General features: G+C 48.6%; 1 protein-coding gene and 1 long non-coding RNA gene across 3 annotated transcripts in view; one reads left to right on the top strand and one right to left on the bottom strand.

Moving 5' to 3' along the window:
• The window catches only part of GRIK3 (glutamate ionotropic receptor kainate type subunit 3), a 218,089-nt gene that overhangs the window by 115,060 nt on the left and 89,165 nt on the right, over nucleotides 1-13,864 (bottom strand). The window lies entirely within an intron of this gene.
• LOC140700937 (uncharacterized) lies at nucleotides 1,209-5,116 on the top strand. The gene is made up of 3 exons (XR_012079697.1): nucleotides 1,209-1,252; nucleotides 4,439-4,658; nucleotides 4,771-5,116. It is a non-coding gene; the product is annotated as an uncharacterized lncRNA (long non-coding RNA).

The following is a 13,864-nucleotide window of genomic DNA, read 5'->3' as shown; positions in this document are numbered from 1 at the left end:
CTGATGTAGCCTAATTCTTCTAGTTTTCCTCCGTCTACCTCCCCAAACTGGGGCCGTGAGGGGAAAAGATGCATTGACTAGCAAATGCAATTCAACAAATATTATGACATGCTGTTCATCACGAGCCCTAAATATTTAACGGTTCAACTTTATGGGCTTTTCATTTTGTTTTATTTTCTTTTTTGCCAGACACGATGAATTTAGCGCTAACAGGCCCCGTGCCGGGGAACTGCCAGTGTCCTAGTTTGCAAAACGAACAAAGTGAAATTTCATTCAGGTGTCTGTGACCTCAGTCCATGTGGGTCACGTCGCCTTTTCTTGGCTCTGCCCAGCTGGCTTTCTATAAAAAAATAAAATAAAAGCGAGACAGAGGGAAAGAAGGGGAAAAAGGAAGGCAAGAACCGGGAGGGTGGTAAAGCCTCCATTGGCCAATTCATTTCTGTTTAATCCATCTCCGCGCTGCAGAAAGCTCCTTTGTGGTGATGAGACCAAAGGTCGGTAATAGATTTCAACAGGTTCCGAGAGGCTGTTGACTGCTTGGAGCCGAGTGGGAGAGTGTGAGGCTCCCCGAGAGGCAGGGGGAGAGAGATAATTGGAGACCCAGAGCCCTAGTTTGCCCTCTGGTTCCTGATTTCACAGATTCAAGAAGAAAAAGAGATTGTCTCAAATTCCGCCTGCGGAATTATGTGTGAGAGGGAAGGAGAGCAGAGGTGGAGGCACGCGGCATTGCCTCGACCCTCCTGGAGCTGCTGGCACATGGCCACTCAATCTGCTCAAAGAGAGTGGGCTGGGAGGGAGGTCGGGGGGCCTCCAAGCCAGGCCAGCTGGTTGGGAGCTGCCTCTGGTGAGCTGGGAGGGCCCCGGAGTCACCTGGAGGCTCCTTCAGAGCTATGTCTTGTTGGAGAGGCAGCCACCCACTCAGGGAGCGGCGAAGGGCTGGGGGAGGCAGACGCTGAAGTGAATTTGTCGGCTGTTCTCTGCAAACACCCTCTGAGGTGAACTACAGCTATAACAAGACAAAGAATTCCCACAGCCATGGTTTAGGCCCCAGCTCCCTCCACCCCAAGGATGCAGGCCCCAGGAGCCTCTGAGGTTTCCACACCATCACTCAGAACTTTCACTGTGGCTGCCCAGGTGAACAAAGGAGGGCGTGACCTGGTATGCGGGATATGTCTGAACAAAAGTGGCAAGTGGCATGGGGCACTGAGGGCCATGCAACACCACTGGCTGCCAACACAGGCCTTAGAACAAGGTACTGCTCATGTGTGGGTAAGGATTGCCTTGTGGGACATCATTTAATGGCAGGCTGAGCCAGGCCTGGGGGTGGAGGGCCAGCTGGCCATACCCTTCCTTGCAACCTTCCCTGGCTTCCCATTATCCAGGGAATCTAGCCTAGATTTAAACCTAAAAAAAAAAAAAAAAAAAAAGGAAAAGCCCTCAACCCTACTTCTTTATTCATTCTCTTATACTTTCTTCTTTGGTCATAGCAGGGCCCTCACTGTACCCAGTTACTTGGTAGGAAAATGCTCTGATGGAGGTCATGATATTCTCAAGGAAGGAGAGAATAGGGTCACCTTAGCTTGGGGGTACAGGCATCAGAGAACAATTCTTGGAGGAGACGGCACCTATGTTGAACCCTGCAGAATGGATAATAAACATAATGAGAACAGCTCACTTTTATTCAACACTTACTATGTGCCAGGAGCATAATCTTTACCTCTGTTATTGCACTGAATCCTAAAACCTTCCCTGTGGGGTAGATACCATCATTATTAGTCCCAACTTACAGATGAGAGAACTGAATCAGAGACATAAAGGAACTTGCCTCAGGTCATGCAGTTTGTAAGGGACAGAACTGGGCTTCAGAATCCGGCATTTTGACATCTGAGCCCTCATTCCAACCACTCTGCTAAACCCCACTGGACTGTGAGTCTTTGAAGACAGGGACTGTATGATTCACTTCTGTACTCCTGGTACCCAGCATGAGTTCCAGCAGAGATGAGGCATCTGTAAATGTTATTGAATAGATGGATGAATGAATTTAGAGGTATTTTGAATCCAAACAGACACTGGGGTAACAAGAATGTAAGATTACAGTGCGTTAGTAAAAATCAAACCTTATATATTTGTCCTAGAACAGTAGTTCCCAAAACATATTACATGGGGCATGGGGCGTGAATTCTGAAAATATTAGGCACTAAAGGATATTCAGAGTCATGTGAGTTTAGAGAACGCTGGGTTAAACAAAACTAAACAGGCTTCATTACTTTGGGGCTTCTTAAGTGCTTTTGGTTGGTGAGCATCCCCTGGGACCAGAGTCCCAGCAACAAAATTTGTTAAGCATCATCTGCGAGTCACCTTTTTGGGGATATAAGGAGTGGTGTATTAGTCACTTACTGCCATGTAACAAATTATCTCAAAACGTGACAACTTAAAACAACAGTAAATATTATCACACATAGTGTCTATCAGTCAGGAATTCAGAAGCACCTTAGTTGGAAGACTCTGGCTCTGGGTGTTTGTTGCATGAGTTGTATTCAGGATGAGTCTAGGCTGCAGTTATCTGAAAGCATGAGTGGGGCTTAGATTCCACTTCCGAGATGGTACACTCACATGGCTGACAAGTTGGTGCTGGCTGCTGGCAGAAGACCTGTTCCTCCCTCTATGGACCCTCCACAGAGCTGCTCAAGTGTCCTCATGACATGGCTTCCCAAGAATGATTGATCCAAGAGAGCAAGGTGGAAGTGGCAATGTCTTTCATGACTTAGCATTAGGTCACAGGCTGTCGGGCCCACCACATTTTATTGGTCACACAGGGCAACCTTGATACAACGTGGGAAAGGAATATGTAAGGGCATGAATACGAGGAGGCAAAGATCCCTGTGGGGCCTTCTTGGAGGCTGGCTATCCGGGTGGCTCTCTGGTGTCAGCTTCTGGAACTTGGTGTCTCCTCTCTTTAAGGTCTTTTATTTCGAACCATCACAACCATGACCAGTGACTACTCGGTTTTTACACTCCATTCTCTTTATAGCTGCCTCTTTTGACCTAAAACTCTTGACCTCATGGAATCATGAGTCTTAAGTGTCATAGCTGGAAGCCATTCAATCCAAACTCTTATTTCACAGATGAACAAATTGAAAATAATAAAAGCAAAGAAATTGTCCAGGGTCACAGAGAAAGTAAGGGACAAGCCTTGACTTGCAGTTCTGGTGTTCCTTCTCCTCCACACATGCCTGCCAAGATGTACGTATAAATCCACTGGCCTGAAATTCCAGGGGGGCATCACGGGCCTCCCCAAAGCTTTAAACCTTCTGCAGACCTGACTGCACTGGGCCAAGGGTACAGTGGGCTCCAGGCCAGGGATGGTGGAAGTAGAGCCCTTCCTTAGCGAGTGTGGGGTCTGGGAGCGGAGGAGCAGGGATGGCAGAAATATTACGGGATGGGCTCCTGGTAGCCCCATTCATATCTGTCTCATTTCTCTGAGTAACTCTGCCACCACCATTCAAGGGAACAAGAGGAACTAGGTGCTTTATCTTCAAAACCCACATCTTGAGACCCACCCTCCCCTCCAAACATGAGCTTAGCCAGCCACGCAGCAGCAGAGCAAGCTGCTGCTGTAGGTGGGAGGGCTGAGTGCCACACCCGGGATGCCTACTGACCCTGGATCTCTGATAGCTTGGGTTTGTACATTCCCAGGGATTATGTCTTTCTAGACACAGGGGTTGGCCTTCTGGTTACTGTCACAAGTGGCTGGTGGAGCTGGTTTCAGCAGGGTCTCGGGTCTTCCCTCCACTCAGCTGTTGGGACTCAAAGTATTTCATAGGTTTCCACGAATATGTCCTTTCTCTGTAAAGTAAATTTGTCGAATTGTTATAGGAAACCTGAGATGACAATAAAAGCAAGATAAAGAGGGGAATTCAATAAGGAACAAGACTGAATAGGAACACCTCCCTGCCCACACTGCTAAAATAAACTCATCTCGGCCCTTGTCTCCCCCAGAGAGAGGCACGAGAGGGTCCTCATCATTCCGCAGGCCTCAGCTTAAACCCCACCCTCCTCAAAGAGCCTTCTCTGATCACCTTTTTTTAAGGTTTCATCACTCTGTTATTCCTCATTCTTTTGTTTTTTACTCTGATTTTTAAAATTATTATTCTTATTTTTATTGAAGTACAGTCGATTTACAATGTTAGTTTCAGGTGTACAGCAAAGCGATTAAGTTATACATATACATACATCCATATATTTTCTTCAGTTTCTTTTCCACTATGGCTCATTACAAGAAATTGAATATAGTTTCCTGTGCTTTATAGTAGGTCCTTGTTGTTTATCTATTTTATATAGTTATGTGTATCCCTGTCTGTTTCCTTCATAGGACTTAATACATTGTGTGCTTCTCCATGTGTTTGTTTACTTGTGTTTTCTCTCTCTCCCTTATAAGACTGCAAGTTTCAAGAGAATGTGGACAATGACTGCTTCCTCACTCTGTCCTCAGTGCCCAGCACAAAGCTGGCACTCTAAAAATGATTGTTCTTGCCTTGGTAGAAGAGGGTTTTCCTTTGCCATACGCCCGAGAGTAGAAGTCATCTGGAAGAGAGTCCATCTTCTTAATTTGGCATCAGGACCAGAGAAGAGCTTCTCCAACTCACTCCCACAGAGAGGTGAGCCCAGCCCCTTCTCTCTGGGTTTCAGATGCTGTGTCTCTGGCATCTGGCAAGGAGCCCTGCCTGGTTTTCAGCTAGCTGGGGCTGACTTGCTGACTCCATTTCTTAGGAGTGGACTGTCCATTGCACCTTCACCTGTCTGGTTCTGGTTGGAGCTTTCAGAGGCTTTGCATCAACCCTTCTGCCAGCCCTCTCCTCCATCTCCATCCTGTCCAGCCCCCTGAGACAAGACCCATCTCGGACCTTGATGCTTGCCTTGACAGCCTGGGCTCATCACCTCCTCCCCTTCCTGGGTGAACCTCTTTTGTGCTTGGGGGCTTTTTTGGAGCACCAGCATCCTACATACCTACTGGCCTCTCAGCTTGTTCTCCCCTTCTTTTCCAGGGCAAAGATGAAGGGCCCATGGACTTGAATTCTGATGCTGACAATTTCCTGATGATTGATCTTAACTCTAATTTGACTGAGAGTAGTTTCTGCATGACTTAATCTAATTCTCATTTTAATTTTTATCACGCTACAAAGCTTCCAGGCATAGAAAGCCAACCCGGGGTTTTGGTTTACACACAATCTCTAGAAACTATGTGAATGCCACCCCCAACCAGGTGATGCCTACAGTCCTCTCTGGCCTTTGCAGCATGGGTGTATCCCGGTTCCCTCCTCCACCAGGGAGAGGGGTTTAGGAGATACGTGAGCACTTCCAAGACCTTCCTTGCCTTTCTTTGCCCACTGCTACCACAAATACTTGGAGTTCTGCATCCTTTCCCTTCTGGGGTCAGAAGTCAGAGGACACAGGGGCAATATTGCCAGGGCCTTGCTTTCCAACAAACCTTCAACCACCATGATGGTCCCTTTACAGCCAGTGGCACCTCCTCCATTAAGAAGCTTAATGTCTAAAACACAATCCATATTTTTTTTCCAAGCTGCCGCTTCACATCTATCCACTCCACTTCCTGAATGATCTCTATTTTTTCCTTTCATTCTGAACACTTTTGGAGAAGAAGAGAGAGGGGCAGTTACACCTGGTCATCCCTGGTCACTCTCGCATCTACAGTCAGCTCTAGCCCGTAAACACCTTGAGGCTGGGTACCACGTCTGTTTGCTCACTGTTGATCTCCAGCCCAGAGCCTAGCATGTACATTTTGAATGAATGTCCTGGGATAACGGAGGGGGAAAGAGGTCACGGAGAACCCCAATCACTGTGAACACTAAAACCCCAAACATGCCGACAGACACTTTATTGTCAGCTGATTCTGTCCCAATCACATCCAGTATGTAGAAACACATTAACCATTCATTCTGCAGTCTGTTACGTTGTCTGTTTCTATCTGAGCTATCTTTTTTGTGTGTGAGTAGAGAACAAAGCCTACACTAACGCAGTCTGTCACGGAGCAGGCTGAGCTCTTTGCTTTGGTAACAGCCTGGCAGCCTGCCTGGGCCAAGGTGCCAAAGCCCAGCAGCTTCGGGGTGGGTCTTGGTTTAGTGAACAGCCCCTCCCCAACCCATGCCACTCCCCACCTCCCTGCCAGGTGACCCCACTTGGCTCAAGGTGTCAGACCTCAGTCCACACAAGTCACAGTGAGTCACTCAGAGAGTCCTCACTGCTCCACTTTCATCCACATGCTGCCCCTATGGATGGCTGCTGGAGAGGGAGGTTTCACATTGCCATGGACACAAAGTGGACCTCAGTGTAACTATGTGGTTCCAAACAGCTGGCGTCTTCTGAAAGAAGGATGTTGTTACTGATTGGTAATCAACTTGCCTTTTTTTCACATCTGCACCCTGCCCCATTGTTTTCCTTACTATTATGTTTTCCCAAGGTGTTATTTGCAAGCCAGTGAGCCCACCCACAGAGTCACCGAGTGACTCCCTCAAAGGTAGAAGATCTCCAGTCGCTTTGGCTGACTTGAGGCAGTGGAAGTCCTTCATGTGTCTTACACACTCTTCAACATGACTTCCAAGTTCAGGGGCAGCAGAGTATAGTAGAAGAGACACAGGGCTGAGATCAAAACTCACTAGCCATGCCTTTTCCTCCATTTCCTCCAGTGGTTAGATCAGGTGTGGGGGAGGGAAGAATCACCACCCCTCTCCTCATGCGTCTGCTTCTTCCCAGAGGAAGGAGGAACATCCACAGGGGCTTCTCATCCCCTTCCTTCCCTCCTCATGCCCCACATGGGATGAGGATGGTCAAACAGAGTATTCAGAGTCCACTGAGCCATATTTCCTAGTGGGGAGCATATGTGCCTTAGAGGTCAAGACTTGAGTCGAAGGGGCACCTGGGCTGCCCTCCGGGTCTCTCTTCCAGCGTTTCTGTCTGTGAGTGGGTAGGTGGATGGGGACAGGTCTGCCTTGAGGGCCTGGCCATGTTGGGTGAATGTGGAATTAGGAGAAGTCTCACTCATTCAACAGACATTTACTGAGACCCTATCATGTTGGGTAAAGTCCTGGTCCTCATGGAACTTACAGTCCAGTGGGAGGAGAAGAAAATAAATAAGTAAATACAGTTGACCCTTGAACAACATGGGTTTGAACTGTGCAGCACCATTTATATATGGATTTTTTTTCCCAGTAAATACATGTACAAAGACACGTTGGTTAAATCCCTGGATGTGGAAGCACAGATACAAAAGCCTGATTATGGGACTTGCGCATCCTTGGACTTTGGTATCTGCAGTAGGTCCTGGAACCAATCCCCCAGGGACACCAAGGGACCGCTGTATATGTGTTGGATGACAAGAACTGCTACAGAGAAAAGGAAACCAGTCAGTGGGGGATGGGAATGAGGGGGCGTGGGGGGTGGGCAGGAGGGAGGGCATGTGAAAAAGTCAAATCTCTCTAGTTTCTGTAGAGAGGTCAGGAGGGCATTCATCAACAAAGGTGCCCTTTCAGCAAAAATTTAGTACATGGTGAACCCATGCTGGCTCCAACTAATCACTGCTCGCTTTCCTAGGATCTCACAACCTATACCTTTCTGTTGGCAGAGAATATGTATTCAAGAGTTGGCAGGAAAGAATTCAAGAGTGAGGCACAGTAAAGTGAAAGCACGTTTATGTAGAGAGATACACACTCCACAGACAAGACTGTGGTCCGTCTCACTCGGAAGGGAGAGCGGCTTAGGAGATACACATTCCATAGGCAGGATGTGGGCCATCTCAAAAGGCAAGAGGGAGAGAGACCCAGAGGTCTGGGGGTGTTTAGTTTAAAGTAGGAGTAGATACACACTCCACAGAGTGCGAGCTGTCTCAGAGGGCAAGAGAGAGTGACCACGAGGTGCCGGATTGTTCGTTTTCATGGGCTTGGTAATTTCATATGCCAAGTAGGAGGACTATTCCAACTCTGTTGGAGAAGGGGCGGGGATTTCCAGGAATTGGCCCCACCCACTTTGGGACCTTTTATGGTCAGCCTAGGAACTGTCATGGTGCCTGTGGGTGTGCCATGAGGCTCAAGGTCTACTGGAAGTCGAATCTTCCCTCACCTTGGTTCTAATCAGTATTTGCCCTATCCTCAATTGTTACGTCATTCCTTCAATGGTTGCACCCTGCCCACTTCCCTCCTGTCTCATTTCTAAGAATTGAACCTGACATTTTTCTATGACTGTCCTCCAATGCCTTGAACTTACGGGCTCCATCTTTGCCACCTCCTGGGTTCTAACCCCTTCCTAGTGACTCCGCGGTCTCAGAGTCTCACCAGGACCTCACCTGTATCTGATGTTTCCTGGCTGGAATTTAGCCAGGATGGTCGAGTTGTTCTAGTCTGGACAAGCAAGGCATGTTTTTATGTTTTCTTTACCCATCTTGGGCTTTAGATCTCTCCCGTCAAGGCTTGCTTTCCTCTCCTCAGTCTGAGGATGGTCATCTTTGACAAAGAAGAATTGAGAAGTTCCTATTTGCATTATTTATCTCCCCCTGTAGCCAAAATAGCCTGATTCCTCATCTCTGGAAAATGTAGTTTTCTTCCTTTTCTTTTTCTTTTTCTTTTTCACTCAAGTTTCCAGGAGAGCACATTTAGGAAGCGCAGATAAGAAAAGTGCACGGCAGCAGGGTTTCCTTTTTAAATTTTCAGAAAGTAATCTGAGGGAGTTGAGTGGGGGGTGGCGAGTCTTCCAGTGAGCGCCATCAATTTGCGGTTAATTGGTTTAGAATTCATTAACCACATTTTCCTGCCTGCCTCTGCCTGTCTCTGGAACGGTGCTTGAGTTTTCCAATTCTTTGAGTTGCCAAACTAATAATTCACCTACTTTATTTCCTGACTCGCAGTTATTTTGTTTTAGTCTAAATAATGCATATTCAGCTTCATTAGCATATATTTGGATCATTTCCGACTTGAATGTATTCAATCCCATCAATTTACCATTAGCGAGATCATTCAGGAGGGAAGTTTCCGTATCTTTCATGCTAGTTCAGTCATTCTCTTTATCTTCACTGGGAGTGGGGGCAGGGCAGGAGGGAGAAGAGAGGGGAGAGGAGGAGGAGAGGAGATGTTTTTTCACATTATCCCAGATTCACAGGACCCCCTACCTAAACGGGACGAGTGTAATCTAAACGTGGTTGGGAGTTCTGGACGCTAACGCCTGTACCAGGAGATTAAGAAGGTCAGAAATGTATGCCATCGATGGTGACACTGAAGGATTTCTTCCTCTACCCAACCAGTCCTCTGACTCTCCAGTACCAATGGGGTGTCCAACAATTCAGTGCAGTTCTGACACTAACTACCCAGAGTTAGTGCAGACTCCATAGGTTGAGGGTTCAGCCCCACAAGACTGTCCCCACTTCAGATGACATTTGCAAGTCCTGGACTATCTGTACTCCGGTTACGCTGGCGATAAATCAGGGGTTCCCAGGGCCCTCCCCCTCAACTTCAATAATTTGCTACAACAGCTACAGAACTCAGGAACGCACTTTACTCACTGTCACTGGTTCACTGTGAAGGATACACTCAGAAACAGCACCTCTTTGTATGCACCAACCCGGAATTTCTTTTGACCTCATTGTTCGGGGGTTTTATGGAGGATTAATTATGTGGGCATGGTTGATTGAATCATCGGCCATTGGTGACTGAACTCAACCTCTAGCTCCTCTCCCCTGCCCAAGAAGTTGGTGGGGTGGGACTGAAAGTTCTAAGCTTCTAATCAAGGTTTGGTTTTTCAGGCAACTACCCCCCATCCTGAAGCTACAGAGGGGCCCACCAAGAGTCACCCCATGAGAACAAGAGATGCTTCTCTCACCCTATCACTCTGGAAACCCTAAGAGGTTTTAGGAGCTCTGTGTCAGGACCTGGGGACAAAGACCACGTATCCATGAACCAAGGGCCACTAATCCATGAACTAACCCAGGTGGAGGGCAAGGCTCTTTGTAGTCGAACTTCAAGGCCCTCAGATAAATGCTGGTCAGACTGCCCTGAGCTGTCTCTGCTGGACAGCTTGCCCTTCCAGCCCCCTCTGCCAGCGTGCCTTCTGAGCGTGTACACTTTCTTTTAGCAGTAAATAATAAATTAGCGTCCCCTTAAGGATATGCTGGGTGCTCTGTCTTATGTCACATGTTAGGACAAACCAAAGAACAAAACCTTGTACGTGCCCTTCAGGCACCCAAAGACCAGGAGGGCAGGAAGCAAATAAGCCTGATTTCCAGGCAGTGTCTCTCTTTCTCTCTCCGTCTCCCTGCCTGTCTCTCTGTGTCTCTGTCTCCGTCTCTCTCCCGCTCTGTCCTCATCCTGCTCTGGCTCACGGGTCCTGCTTTGCCCTGTGAGTCAACTTCATTCTCTCTAGCTGGCTTCTCTGTGAGGCCCGAATGACAGCCTCCGGGAACTCCAGAGATTCATCTGTTATAGTCTTACATTGAAAGAAAATGTCTTTTCTCCCCCATCTTCTCCCATTTCCTGTCTGAAAGACCCCAGGAAAGGACACAGTGGGCGTTAGCCGCTGATCCCCTCAACTAATGACTGCGGTCAGGGAGACGGTTCAAGAAAGAGGATGGATGGCACTTCCCATTCAGAATGCAGGCGTAGAGTGGGCAGTGGGGGGACCACTGTCCTGAAGGAGGCAACCTTGAGGTGTGGGGGTAGTGGATGTTGCTGTTGGAAGGATGGGGTGGGTGGTGAAAAATCACTCCAGCTTATGACTGACGCAAAAAGGGCACTTCCTCTCCCGGCCTCTTAGCAGGAAGAACGCTGAGAGTCAGTCCAGGCTGAAAACACATTTCTCCAGTGGACAGAAATGCAGGCACCACGGAATTCCTGCCTGACACTGTCGCTTCCTTCCCTGGCAGCTGCAAGGCAAGGCTTCACTGTTTAATCGTGGAAACCCCTGCTCTGTGGTCAGTGATTCAACCCTGGACTCCAGGGGGCCTGGCCTGAGCAGAAATACCCGCAATGCCCTTTCTGGGGAAGGAAGTCAGGTCTGTACCCACTTGTCTGGCACAGAGTGGGGCCTGTCTCCCCATTCTCTTGCTCCACCTGGACTGGGTGAGAGTCAGTGGCAGCAGCCCCTGGAGGTGGTGCCCATCAGTTTCTACATTAGAGAGGCCACCCTCACTCCTGCCCTGCCCTCCAGACGCAGCTCATGCCCTCTTGTCTCCATGTCGCCTAGTCATAGGGGGAGAGGAAGGGACTGACTTGTCCTTGGTTCTGGCTGTCCCTAAAGCTAAGCTGCCCTGCCCTGTCCTCCTGCATTTGGCTGTACAAGCCAATAATTGCCCTACTGACACATCAGCTCCTTGATATGAGGTTTCCACACTTGTAATCAAGGCCTAATGTCCCTCTAACATACGGCACACAGAAGCAGAACTGATGGTGTGTCCACAGAGGAGGCTGGTGGGAGAGACCCAGGCCCTGAGGGATGACACAACGCGAGTGGAACAGCAGCCCCTCTCCTCGGGGGTTGCTGCAAAGGAAGAATCTCTCCCAAAGAGAACAAGAGAGAAAGAGCCAATGGTTGGATTTGTGTGTTTGCAAGCAGAGGACCAATCCCTTCTGAAAATAGTTAAGAGGGCTGTGCTGACGCAAGGCTGCATGTCCCAGCTCAGAGCAAGTGGGACTAGAACCGCAAGGAGAACAAAGAGGGTCCATGTTGGGGAGATGATTCAAGTAAAGGAACAATTCAGGTGGTACAGTGCAGCTCCCGGGCAGGGGTTCTCACCAACCCCTGGAGGAAGGGGAAAAGAAGAAGCAGGAATGAGTATTAGAAGCACACCAGGGTGAGCCACAGTTGCTATCCCTGATGCTTTTTAGTTAGCTGGTAGAAAATGATAAATAGTATTTAGTCATTGTTGATAATCCTGTTGTGATCTTCACAAAGTTTTAAGTCAGGGACCCCTCTGCTCCATCCCACCCTCAAACCTGCCCTAATAATTACAATCAAGGTTCTGCACTCAGAATGTTGTTGCTACTGACAGCATGGGGTAGAGGAATTCCATGTGAATCAGAGAGGGGACAACATTTCTGAAACAGAGACCAGGAAGGCGCTCTCAGAGGACAACTGGTCTACCACCTGCTTCCACTAAAGCTGTCCTGGACCATACTGACACAATCATCCTCTCAAACCTGAAAATGTGCAGCTGAGACCCCTTGCAGTCCCCTCCAGGCAGTGTCCCACTTATCAAGTGTCTATTCATTCTAGAAACTGAGTACATGGCAGTGAATATGACAGGCAAGGCCTCTGTCCTCAGAGACTGTGTGACAGGTGGGGATACAAGCAATAAACAAGTTAATAAATAAAGGAGTAAGGCAATTATAGAATGTAATCAACGTGTAAGATACTTTGACATTCAGCATCTCGTGGTGAGGAGATGGAGGCACAGAGAGGGTAAGTGACTCCCTCTAAGTGGCAGCTTCGGGGAATGGGACCCAACTCCTGACTCTTCTATCCCAGCTGCTTCTCCACCTCCACTCTGTGGCCCTGGTAGCCTCGAGGATGCCCTGTAGCTCTGTGCAGATATGTCCAGTCTCTTTTTGGCAACTCCTGGGAGGATGCCCCACTGGCTTGAGTCCCTGTTGTATCTGGTACATGGTTAGGGTAATCATGTCTGTATTGCCAGGGACAGTCCTAGTTTACACTTGTTGTCCTGCAGTAATTAATAGAACCCATTTCCATTTGCAAAAATGTCCAGGCTTAGATAATAAATTATATGCCCCCCCCCATCCATGAAGTACCCAAACCTCTGGATCCCTGGAGCATCTTGATGACAGAATGAATGTTTCACTTCTTCTTCAGACATTGAACCACATGAGGAGTCCTACTGAATTATGCCCCCCAAAACCTTGGGGCCCACCTCCCTGATCACTGCTCAGCATGAGAGGCCTGGCAGAGAGGAAGGCATCTCTTCAGATGGCTCTCCCTGCCTGGTCCCACTTCTACCCCAGGTTATGGCTTTGCCCTGGCCATTAACTCCCACCCCTGCCAAGGGTTTCTCCTGAAGATGGGGCTCAAGCTCATTGCATTAGAAACTCCTAGAGAGAACCAGCCACGTCCTGGGCACAAGGGAGCATCACTAAATGTTTGCCGAATTGAAGAGGAAACACAGGAAACACAACACCCTTAAGTGAAATACATCTCGAACAGGAACCTGGGGTTCCCATCTTGACTCAAACACACATGCAATTTAAATACCCCTTCCTCCTGAGAAAATTCTGTGATGTTTACTCTGTGTTAGGACCCTGGCCTTACAGAGTTATCTGTAACTCATCTCTTGAGTTTTGGCTTCTTGGTCCTTGGCTTTCTGGATTAGAATCCCTGTCCTGCCCAGAAAGAACAGGTGTGGGGCAGGATGGGGTCTCCTACGATAGAATGATGTCAGCTCAGTGTGACCACCAAGCACCCGATCCTTGGGGCCAGGACCCCGACAACCTGGGAGGTGGCCTCTGAGCCAGGGACCAGCCCACGCCTACCTGTATACTCCCACGGCACACCAGGCCTACCTGCATGCACCCACGGCACACCAGGCACCACCCTCCCCGCAGCCCAGCCAGCACAGCTGGGCAGCAGCAAGCAGCCTCTTCATGTAAATTAAATAAAACAACCTTTTTATCTGTTGGCTGATTCCCTCTTTTGAAGAAATCAACTACAAATTCATTTTTCAGGAGAAGCAATTATGATGATGGATGGAATGTCAGGGAAAGGGAATCAAACAGCAGCCGAGAGGCCCAGGCTGGGGAGGGGGCTAGCTTCAGGGGCCGGGAGGGTGAGGAGGGGCCCTTTCAGCTCCCATCCTCCT

The sequence above is a fragment of the Vicugna pacos genome, chromosome 13, assembly GCF_048564905.1.
Source record: "Vicugna pacos chromosome 13, VicPac4, whole genome shotgun sequence".
In the NCBI taxonomy this organism is placed as follows: domain Eukaryota; kingdom Metazoa; phylum Chordata; class Mammalia; order Artiodactyla; family Camelidae; genus Vicugna; species Vicugna pacos.
This window is presented reverse-complemented; position numbering and strand designations above follow the sequence as displayed.